The 12,443-nt window shown below is 41.9% G+C and overlaps 1 protein-coding gene across 1 annotated transcript in view; it reads right to left on the minus strand.

Annotated features, from left to right (window-relative positions):
• Window positions 1-12,443, minus strand: part of ROR1 (receptor tyrosine kinase like orphan receptor 1) — a 412,356-nt gene that overhangs the window by 55,662 nt on the left and 344,251 nt on the right. The window lies entirely within an intron of this gene.

A 12,443-nucleotide genomic window follows, 5' to 3' on the forward strand; every position in this document is an offset into this window, starting at 1 on the left:
TCTGGAAAGCCAAAGCCCGCCTTGAAACCTCTGCAGCAAACATATGTAAAAACGTTTAGTGTTCACACGTTTGATTTAAATATTGACAAATTTTTTCATTAGAACATTAAACCCTTCTCTTTATTCATCTTAAATGCTTTCCAGGAGAGTGACTTCCCCCATTAGAATGACTCCTAGTAACTCAATACAAACTTTGCAAGCAAGAGACCATGGAACATGGTAGGCTATTGTGCTCACATTCTGTGGTGAGGCAGCTGTAACTGGTTATGAACCAGTGCTGGAAATAGTATTTGGAGCTTTCTTGGCAGATTTCTTACATCGTTATTCAATATGAACTGCAAATCATATGCTCATAGTTATGAAAATGTCAGGAAACTCCTAGTGTTCATGCTTTGTTTGACAAAGCTATTTTTGAATAGTGTTGGAAGGCACAGGCGTCCAGCACTTGGGATGCAGAAGAAATGAACACCCTCCTACCCCTGGCAGTTTTTGAGAAGTTGGTAATTTGCTCCTATATGACAAGAGCTCAACTCTGAACTGATGGACGTATGTTTCACACAGTCTTGATTAATCCAGGATGTGTGTCAGGGCTACTAGAGGTCTGGAAGGAAATGCAAGAAACTTGTTCACTTCTTGCTCAGTTTGGATCAACTGAGCTTCAGACCAAGGTCAGCAAACTGTTTGACTCTGAATCTCAGGGGCAGCTGAGCAACGCTCCCCAGGGACAGGAGCAGGAGAAAACTGGGCCGAGAAGGAAAGGAGAGAGCAGACAGTGAAGAAAAGAAAAAGGGGCAGATGGAGACAGAGAGGGAAGGAGAAAGGGAAAAAGGGAGAAAAAGAAAGGCAAAGCTTGAGATCAGTCTAATATCTAACAATAATACAATAAATGTGCATGATGTAATTTATAATTTAAATTTAGACTTTCATCACATTCTTATAAGATACCCCAGGGCATTCTCAGTCCACCCTTTTAAAAATAATAATTGTTGTGGCAATTTTGAAGAATAGAAGCACAAAGAAGGGAATGAAAATCATCTATATCCACAAACCACAGATAATTAAGGTTAATATGTAGCATATATTCTGTATGCATACATATAACACAAATTATTTTTGCAAACTGGAATTACACTAGACATAGTTTTTTCTTTTTAATGTAGTATGTATTTTCTACATTAAGTATTCTTCTAAAATATTACTTTCAGTGACCACAATTACACAGTTACCATTATATTCAACTTATCATTTATAAAAATGTTGAGATAAACATCCTTGTAGATAGATCCTTATATACCTCTATGATTATTTTTCTAGGCTCATAACAATAAGTGGAATTATTTTGGGGTAAAAAGTATGCACTTTTTCAGGGCTTTTACATGTATTTATAAATGTCTTTTAAGAAAATTGTTATAACTTATATTTCTACCATCAATGTGGGAGAGTATTTTCTGCACTCAGTGCCTGCAAGTGCCTGTTAAAGTATCTACTAGGTATAATCACTTTTTAAGATTATACCTTATTTTTTATCCTTAGTAAAGTGAAACATCTTTTTCATATGTTCACATTTGTAAAACTTTTGTACTAGTTATTACATAAACTGTTTGTACATTTTTAGCACTTTTTCTGTCCATTCTATGTTTATATTAGTATTCTTTATTAGATGAAAACACTGAGGTTTTATGAGATTAGCCAACTCTCCCATGATCACACAGCTAGTTAAGTGGCAAAAATGGGATTCAAATTTGAGTTTTCTAAGTTGGCTTCATGTCATACCAGGCACAGTGTTCTTTTCTAAATTCCAAGAATAATAATGTCCTTAAATCCAACATGTCAAAGACAAATCCACTGAATGCCAAAATGAATGAAACCCAGGGAATTTACAATAGTATACCAAGACATGGTGTCCCTCCACCAGGATCAGACAGCATTTTGGTCTTTGATTATACTCACCAAACTATGCTTGGAATATTTGCAGAGACATAGAGGTAGCCTGTTAACCACTTCTATAACATGTTTTATTTAAATGATCTCTATTGTCCCTTCCAGAGTGGCAGGCTTAAAGCAAAGCTGGAGGGGGAGACCATGTCAGGAGAGAAGCTGAGGAAGGGGAGGCTTGCCGTTGTAAATCAAGAGGGTGCATTAGTTGGTAGTATATTCTACTGCATCAGTGAGGGAATGTAGCTATCAAAAAAGCTGAGTGACATTAGGGGCACTTGTGACTAGGATGTATTCTCTGAAATGAGGGAGGAGCCATTCTTTCTTCCCTCTTACTGGTCAAACTTCAACTTCACCTGGAGCATCAGGTACCACTGTGGACACCAGATATCATCAGGGCTATACATCAGTGATCATTCATCAAAAGCAAAGAGGCTAGGTTGGGGAAGAGAACTAAAATGATGTCACAAGAGGAATCATTGAAGGAGCTAGAGATGTGAGCCTGGAGAGAAGACTTCAGGGAAATGAGAACATCGTTCAAATGCTTGAAGGACAGCTCTGTGTCCTCTACCAGACACATGTGTTCTTTAAGGGCCTTTTCCAGTTCCTCATCTCCAGTATCCTAGCATATGGGGGTCAGCCAGAACACAGATATCTATTGGTGGCCTACTGACAGTCCACTCCTCCCACTCTTGGGGCTACAGCGGTGGACAAGGCAGAACCCCTGCCTTACAGAGCATGCATCCTAGGGGTTTCCAGTACATGACTGCTGAAGGATGGATGAATACATAAGTGGATGTCTCAAAGATTAAATATCAAAATGGGGAACCATGGAGGAACATTTGGATTGAGAGAGTAAACCAATGATACCCTCAGAAGTGGTGGATGAACAGTGGAAATGCCAGTTCCCAGAAAGCTGAAGTCAAGAGGTTTGAGGAGAAAAGGCCAATTAGTTCCTTCTTCCCCATCCTCACATCACTAAGTTACATTTTAATGAAAGTTCCACCTGGTTAAACTGCACTGATGACTCCTGCTGTTTTTAGGATGAAGTGCAAATTCCTTAACCTAACTCATAAGCTAGCTCACAAACTGGAGCTCGACTATATTTCCTGCCTCAACGTCTTGGGTTCAGACAAAACAAGGAGAATCAGATAGAAAATTCCTGCTTGGAGTCAACTAAATGCAGGCGAAGCAAGGCTAAGAGGAGCAGCCTTCAATGAACTTTACCGTTCCTTCAGCTAGCACTAATTGAGCACCTGGTCGGTGCCAGGTTGTGGCAGCTGGTGCAGGTTCTGGTGCTCAAAGAGTTCACAGTTTAAAGAGAAGGAAGTAGCTAACCATAATGAAATGCCATAAGGGCTACTACCTGGTGAGGGCTGTCTCTCCAAGGGTAGAAGTCAGGAAGAAATGGCAGGAAAAGATGCAGAGGTAGATCTATTGGTTCATTCTGCAGATATTGAGTGCTTGCTACGACTAGCCACTACTTTAGGTGCCAGGGCACAGTGGTGTACCAAGGGCTGGGCAACAGACCAGTCTGCTCTGGTGCAGCCAATATGGGGTGCAGACTCTGTGGATAATTTAAAAACAATAACGACACCAATTATAAGTTAGTCCACTTTTATTACCATTATGCACCGGCAATTCAAACAATGTTTAAAACACTCTTCCCTGCCAGGGTGGATGTTCCCACTGCCCACCCCTTGGTACGCCACTGCTGGGTCTACTGCATTGAACAAAAACATCCCTAAATCCCTGCCCTCATGGCCGTTTACATTCCGGGGGAGGGACAGTGGTGGAGACTTCTAGTTGTCCATCAAGATCTGCTCTTCTCTCCTAGTTTTAATAGAACTCCTTACATTGACTGACCACCAGCTGGAGACCACAGCTAGATATGGTCATGTGACTACATTCTGATCAAGGAGGTGTTTACCTTCTGATCAAGGTGTACCACCTCTGGGTCATGTCCTTACCAAAATAAAGAAGAAACAGGAGGAATGAAAGAAGGAAGGAAGGGAGGAAGGGAGGAAGGGAGGAAACGAGGAAAGCAGGAAAGAAGGGAGGGAGTGAGGTAGGAGGGAGGGAGGAAGAAATGAAGGGAGGAAGGGAGGGACAGGGAAAGAAAGAGAGGAGACAGGAAGGAAGGGAAGGGAAAGAAGAAATGAAAGAAGATAGGGCCAAGCTCTAAAAAAAAAAATAAGAAAGAAAGAAAGAAAGAAAAAAAAAAGGTATCCCCGTGACTGGAGTGTGGCCATGAAGAGAAGTGCTGAAGAAGCCATCCAGAACAAGGTAAACACTACAGGTTGAGGCTGGCAGAGGAATAAGAGAGACTGAGCCTAGATGTTACGGTGAACACTGGGAACAGAGATACCCTTCCAGCTATAGAGAGCCTCCTCTAGACTGGAGGGAAATGGATTTCTACCTTGATTAAGCCATTCTCCATCCATCCATCCACCCATCCATCCTTTTATTACACCAACTTAGACAAACCCTAAATAATACTGGGAGGTAGACTATAAACAAATAAAGGAAATATATAATCTGGCAGGTGTTAAGTGGATGCAGGAAAATAAAGTGGGGTGGAGGAGAGTGAGTGTTGCCGGGTCAAGGAGACTGCAGTGCCATTGTTACTATTAGACCTGCATGGTCCAGGATGGTAGCAACTAGCCACCCGTGCCTGCTTTTGAACATTTGAATGTGGTGAGCTCAAATTGAGATGTGTGGTAAGTGTAAAATACACTCTGGATTTCAAAGATGTAGTACCAAAAAAAAAAGAGTAAAATATCTCATTCATATTTTTATATTCATTACATGTTAAAATGAAAATATTTTGGATCTTTGGGTTAAAAATAGATCATTAAAATTACTTTCATTCATTTTTACTTTTTAAAATGTAGCTCTTAAAAACTGAAGATGATGTATGTGGTTCCACTGGACAATGCTGCTTTAGGCTCCCCATAGTAATTCCTCACTGTGCCCCCACACAGTGCTCTCCACGAACCTACCTTTGTATTGTTGACTCCCTAGGCCTCCCCCAACTCCAACCTGTCCATGGTCCTGTTCATGGGAAAGAATCCTGCTCTCTGGATATTAGAGTTTATTGATAATAATCATCATCACCCAGTAAGTTCCTTTAAAGACTCAACAAAGGGAGCTCCCTACGTGGAGGCCCAGTGCACATTGCCTCTTTGGAGAACAGTTGAGAAGCACCAAAATGTTTTGCTTCTCAAAAATAATATAGCATTTCCTGACTGGACTGCCACAATACACACATTTCCACCATTGGAAGTTGCCTTTTCTTAAAAGTTTTTATTTCTAGAAGACGCCTTTTTAAGAAAGTGGCATTTGAAAAACTCTAAGTCACAGTATCCCAGAGCAAGGGCTTTGGAATCAAATAAACCAGAGTTCAAATCCTAGCTCTGCCCTTTCTTAGCCATGTGGCCTTAAATAACTACTTAGCCATTTAAGCATCCATTTCTTCATTTCCAAAGTGAGGATATTATCACCTACACCTTACATGGCTGTCCTGACCTACTGTGGTTCTACCTTTAACACATGTGCCATGGATACAGGTCAGCTCAGATTACAGACTACAGGCCCCCAGCCATCACTTTTTTTTTTTTTTTTTTTTTTTTTTTGAGACAGAGCCTCACTCTGTTGCCCAGACTGGAGTGCAATGGCACGGTCTGGGCTCAGTGCAACCTCTGCCTCCTGGGTTCAAGCGATTCTCCTGCCTCAGCCTCCCGAGTAGCTGAGATTACAGACGCCCACCACCATGTCTGGCTAATTTTCATATTTTTAGTAGAGACGGGGTTTCACCATGTTGGCGAGGCTGGTCTCGAACTGCTGACCTCGTGATCTGTCCGCCTCGGCCTCCCAAAGTGCTGGGATTACAGGCGTGAGCCACCGTGCCTGGCTGCCAGCCATCACTTTTAAAAAGCTGTTTAGAATCATGAATAAGGATAAAAAAATATGACTACGGGGGTATATACTTTCCCTTCCACTGCCTCTCAGAAAAATTCTACCAGAGGGAGAGGGCTGAAAAAGGCAGTAAAAGGGGGACCACATTACCCCAGGGGACAAACAATAAACGCCAAAATTCCCGTTGTGCACGTGTATAGCATTCTACTGGGAGGCCAAGGACTCAGGAATATGTGTGAAAAAAATAAGTTGAAATAGCTCTTTAAGAAGCAAGAAAAACAAGGCAACCCCACCGTGTCCTCAGTGGAATGTCCTTTTCACATTGGCCCTCGGGTTACGCCAGCCAGAGATGACCTGTCAAGGTGAGGCTGGCTGACACACGATGAAGTGTTTCATTAATACCGTCAAACCATGACAACATTTACGGTCCACGTGCTGGACCTTCACGAGTCACCTAGACATGAATCTTTTTAACTTTACATAGCCCAGAACAGTTGAAATACCAACAGCTTTTATCCAAGAGTCACATGGGGGAGTAAGTGCCATATATGCATTATCTCATTTCACTCTCACTGCAACACTGGGATTGTTAACTAGGTATTGTTAACTCTGATTTACCAACGCCTAAAAAGCTTCCTCATTTTCCCCTTGATCCAAGCATCAGAACGAGGGTTAGAATCAGGTCCATCTAATTCTGTTTTTGTTTTTTTTTGTTTTTTTTTTTTTGAGAAGGAGTCTCGCTCTGTAGCTCAGGCTGGAGTGTAGTGGCACGATCTCAGCTCACTGCAACCTCTGCCTCCCGAGTCCTGGTTCAAGCCGTTCTCCTGCTTCAGCCTCCGAAGTAGCTGGGATTACAGGCATGCGCCACCATGCCCAGCTAAGTTTTGTATTTTCAGTAGAGATGGGGTTTCACCGTGTTGGCCAGGCTGGTCTTGAACTCCTGACCTCATGATCTGCCTGCCTCGGCCTCCCAAAGTGCTGGGATTACAGGCATGAGCCACCACACCTGGCCAGGTCGATCTAATTCTTAACCATTTTGCTATACTGCTAAATACAGAAAGGCCAGGCTTATAATGTTTACATTTATTATGAATTATTAATGACTTATAAACTGAATGGGATCTTGCTTGAATGTTTTTATTATTGTTATTATTATTTTGAGACAGGGTCTCATGCTGTCACCCAGGCAGGAGTGCAGTGGCACAATCACGGCTCACTGTAGCCTTGACCTCCTGGGCTCAGGTGATCCTCCCGCCTTAGCTTCCCAGGTAGCTGGGACCATTAGTGCCCACCACTACACCCAGCTGATTTTTGTGTGTTTTTTCTGTAGAGAAAAGGTTTCACCATGTTGCCCAGGCTGGTCTCAAACCCCTGGGCTCAAGTGATCTCCCCACCTTGAACTCCCAAAGTGTTGAGATTACAGGCATGAGCCAAAGGTACCCAGCTCCTGTTTTAATTTTTTATGAAGACAACATGCTAGTGAACTGATCTCCTTAATTAGGAAATAGATGGTGAACATGTTTGTGATTGAGTGAGAATGTGTTGTGGGAGCTGCCTAATATTAGTACAGGAGAACCAGTGTGGTGTTGTGGAAAGAGGACAAGGCTAGAGGGAGGCAGGCACTGTCAGCCGGACAGGGTGATGTTGGGGCATTTTTAAAGCCTCTGTGAGTTTCAGTTTGCTCATCAATGAAAGGGGAATACTTACTTCACCAGTGCCTGTATCACAGGGTTTTCGTATGATAATGCATGTGAAAATGCTTCTGTGAGCTACAAAATCCTACATGAACACAACAGACAAATCAGGTGTGTGGCATGCAGCAGGTGATTTAAGAAAAAGGCAAATACTGGCAGATCTAACTTCTTACACGAGCTAGAGTAATTTTAGAAAACGGATTTTTATCATTCTTCCCCCCCCCCCATTGGTTTGAGAGGAAAAAAATAATACTTTTTTTCTTAACCCAAGCCAAATTGAAAATTGAAGCAATGAATAACATTACAAAGTGGTCTCCTGCATACAAAGCATTTTCCATGCATTATCTCTATTGCATCCTCAAAATCATGCTAAGAGGCAGATATTTCAAAGATGAGGAAAATGAGGTCAAAGAGATCAAATAGGCTTTATTTGATAACTTGGTGATTAATTGGCCAGATGGGGACTCAATACCAGGTCTGTTATGTCCTTTCCTCTTTACTAAGTTTCCTCTGAGTTGAACCCCCATTCTTCCACACCCCTCTATCCCCTGCCCCAAAAATCTTTAGCTGAAGACAATGTAACATCATTGACCAACCACTGGTTTCCTTAGTCAATCAGGCCTTGGTTGAGGACGTATTTATTTTCCAGCACTACCCAGAGGGTTCGAAAGGCAGGTTAGACTTGATTTCTTCCCTCAAGGAGCATGTAATCTTTCTGGAGAGACAAGATATAAAATGTTGAAATAACTAGAGAGGCAATGTGTTAAATCCTATACCATGGAATCTAAGCATAATAGATTCAGTGCAGGAAAATCCACCATAGGTGGGGGTGGTCAGGGAGAACTTCCCGGAAAAGGCAGAACTTGAGTTTCCTCCCAAAGTCATGGCAGAATGGAAGCCAGGGCCAGATCCTGAGTCCCAGTCAAGTGTTGTCTCACTACACAGATTGGTGCCAAAGGGAAGAGTAGATTATACATTAAAATGTCCTTTTCCTTTAAATACACCCAGCTCTTTGAGCTGCTGGATGTAATTCCCAGCAAGCAGAGGCAATCTGTCAATGTTTGTTATCTAATAGATTCCTTCTTATGTTAGTTGAAATAACCATCACAATATCAGTAAAATCATCAAGGACAAGGCTTCAGAACAACATATTCCTTTCGTAAAAGAGCTATACTTTCTGAGGTAATACTCATTTAAAAAGGGGTATTCTTTTATGTGGCTTTCTCAAGAATGCAGCCTGGCAATTTAAAAGTCCAAGTAGTAAAGCTTCCCCTTTGGAAACCTCCTTTATATCTACCATGTGCACATTCGCCAGGCATAATGTTAAAAATATTGTGACACAAAATTACCGCCCCATCCTTTCAAGTTTGATGCAGCCAGTTTAACGTTCAATATCGCTGTTTGCAGAAATGCTTTTTGATCTGAGGAGATGTGAGACACAGCCATCCCACAGCTGGAATGTAAGGATTCTACAGAAGAGCATGGATTAACTTGAAAGTGCGGTGGAACGGGATGGTCTCATCTCATTAGTGACCAAGAGTTCACAAGAAACTCCCTATTTGTTTCAACACATTGTAAATCTGTGTCCCCAGTGCCAAACTCTGTATCTGGCATAAAGTAAGTACTCAAGAAATAAATACTGAATCAATGAAGAGCTACGATCTTTCATGATCCAGCACTTTATAATGCTTTTAGAATCCGTATTCTAACCATAATCATGTTGATCATTTGTTGTGAGGTGTGTATTAAGCACTTTGTAAATATGATCTTACTTGTTCCATACAAGAATCACGTAGAGGCAGGTATTACTCCTCCCATTTAATAGATGAGGAAACTGAGGTTTAGAGAATGAAGCAATTTCCCCAAGTTCACACCCAGTTCCACACAATGCCTAAGCTCATGCTGCCACCCTCTGTTTACAATGCTGCTCAACCTTCAGGTGCATCAGGCAGGAATAGAGATAGAGCAAAAGCAGATGATAATAGCGGTATTAATAAAATATAAAAATATATTTAGTGCTTATTCTTTTTAAGTGATATATATATATATATATATATACACTTTATCTCATTTATTTATCATTACAACCATAAGAGGTAAGTTCCATTTACCTTCTTACACAGATGAGTAAACTGAGGCATATATAAGAATTTAAGAAATGCACTTTGGGAGGCTAGAGTGGGAGAATTGCTTAAAGCCAGCAATTCAAGACCAGCCTGGGCAATAAGGCAAGCCTGCCTCTACAAAAAAAAATAATAAATAAATAATAAAAAATTAGCCAGGCATGGTGGCATGTGGCTTGTAGCCCCAGCTCTTCAGGAGGCTGAGGCAAGAGGATCCCTTGAGCTCAGGAGTTTAAGGCTGCAGTGAGCTATGATTGCGCCACTGCACTCCATCCTGGGCAACAGAGCAAGTTTTTTTTTTTTTTTTTCCAAAAAAAAGCCTGGTGACAGAGTGAGACCCTGTCTCAAAAACAAACAAACAAACAAACAAAAAACAACCACCTTATTTTTACCTATTGTACCTCTACTTAACCAAAATTGGACTATAAAGGTATAAAAGGCAAACAAGTCTTGTTAACTGACTATTCCAGTTAATGGATTTATCACACATCTGATGATGTCTTGAGCCTTGGCTTACCTCCCTGTGTAAAGAGGAGGTGGGACAAGATAAGGCTGATTCATGGTCCCTGCCAGGAATGCACCTGGATGGCCCTATGATTCCCCTCATCGCTCATCACTTCTCGGTGGTACTGAAAGGCAGTTGATACCTGTTTGAATTGTGTCAATCAGAAAAGGCAATGTGCCGAGTTTGTTAATGCCAACCTAAACAACTTCTCAGTTGCTCTGTCAGTGCTGTCAGTACCCTGGGCCTTGTTGTGGAGCAGAAAAAAAAAAATGCTTAAGCATGTCTCCCCGACCCTTTCTTTAAAGGTGCTGCAGGGCTGTGGAGCTGGGGTTCTTTCAGTATTAGCTGTCTCAGGAAGCCAGCTTTGTTGTTCACACCTGTCCTGGGCACCTTTGCATAGTCAACAACTGAGTCTCTCTCCCATCAGTCACTCCTTTGGAAACTGCTCTTTCTCCTCTAAAATTAAGCCTTTGAGCTTTTGCTTCTCAACATTTCATACTGATAGTATCAAAAGGGCATTAACTTTCTCAGAAGTGACATATTAAGCTGAAGAATTCCGATGGTGTGATTTCAATGACCTAACTGCATGTCAGTCACGTTGCACGTTGAGATGGCCTCAAGCGGCTCCAACAGGGCAGCAATTGTGCAAGAAGCTGACACTTCCCAGCTTCAGTCATCAGCTTGGGCTTTCTACTCTCTCCCCCGGTAGGTGAGTCTCATCTTGGCCCCAAATTCACTGGTCGTGGTCCCACATATAGAAGGAGTTAAAGGCAGAGGCACAATTCAGGGGCAGAGGGAGAAAATGGACTGAGTTCCCATGCCAGGAGTCATGCCAAGCACTTTAAAATTTCTCCTTTTAATCTACATATGTCACCACGAGTAAGAGTGTTTTTATCTTCGTTTTATAGATGGGGGCAGGGAGGCGACTATTAAATGTTAAAGCTGGGCCTCCAACCCAGATCTGTCAGATTCCAAAAGAAAAATCCTTGGATCTTTTTAAGCTTGATGCTTTCTTATTTTTTTTAGGACGAAACACTGGAACTCTCCAGAATAAATTGGTACCCGGGTCTCTTCCGAAGTGAGTTGCTCTTAGGAGCTTCAAATGAGGGTCTTTGAAGCCACATGAAAATTGATGAGTGGTTGTAATATCCAAGGTACCAAATCAGACACACTTGTAATTGTTCCCAATGCGAGTTTTCACCCCAAAGTTCTCTTCTCTCTCTCCTTCATTTTTCCTGAGTACATGGGGGAGAAAGTCATGATGAGGGGATGATCTGCCTTCCAGTTTAAAATCATAAGAATGGCTTGGAGACTTAAGAGCAGTGAGATTCTGGACCATTAACAACCACACTAACTTGCAGCTTCCTCATCTGTTCAATGGGGCTAATGACTCAACGGCTGTCTCTTCAGCCTACTGCAGAATATAGGGATGGTACCTGTGAAGCCCTTTGTAAACTGCAGAGTGCTATGTCTGCTTTTACTGATTCACTCTTTCCATAGATATGGTGTACCTCTTTGTGAAATGTATGGTGTTAGGCTATTTAGTGAAAACCAATGAAGAAAATACAATCTCTTGCCTTAATGAATGTATGCACATTCTTGAATAGAGAAGACATTTACAGAAATAACTGTAAAAGAGTGTAGAAGAGAAGAAAACAGGCACCAGAACAAAGAGAAACACAAGATGCAGGTTGAGGGGGACCTGAGAGTTAAGTGAGGGGATTCAGAAAAATGGAAGAAACTAGCTTAGTTAAGAGTGGTCTGGAAGATTAAATCTATGGAAGGTGGCAACTATTTAATTAAATTACGCATTCTTTCATCTACTACCAATTTATCGCATGCTTATTATGTACTGGCTACTGTGCAAATTAGTGCGCCAATGTGGAGAGGTGAAATAGGGAATGCTGGCAGGCTGTCCATAGGGCAATGTCCAATGGGAGGCTGGAAATGCAAATCTTGCGTTCAGGAAGAGTCAGGGTTGGCCGATAAATTTCAGTCATGCTTATAGAACTGCCTGTTGAACCTATAGGAGCTGATGAGCACACCAGGTATGCAGGTGAGATTAGATGGTGAGGGAAGGAGGAGGGACAGGGACAGAAACTTGTGGGGCAATCCATAAATATGAGGTTGAAAGAGGAAGAGAAGTCAGCAAAGCACACTAAAAAGAGTCTCAGAGAGGTGGGATAAAAGGGTGAAAGTTGCTATGAAAAGGTAACCAGCTGCATCCCATTCTACAAAGTTCACTGGTGACTGAGAAGAAACCACTGG

Source organism: Macaca mulatta, chromosome 1 (genome assembly GCF_049350105.2).
Source record: "Macaca mulatta isolate MMU2019108-1 chromosome 1, T2T-MMU8v2.0, whole genome shotgun sequence".
NCBI classification, from domain to species: Eukaryota; Metazoa; Chordata; class Mammalia; order Primates; family Cercopithecidae; genus Macaca; species Macaca mulatta.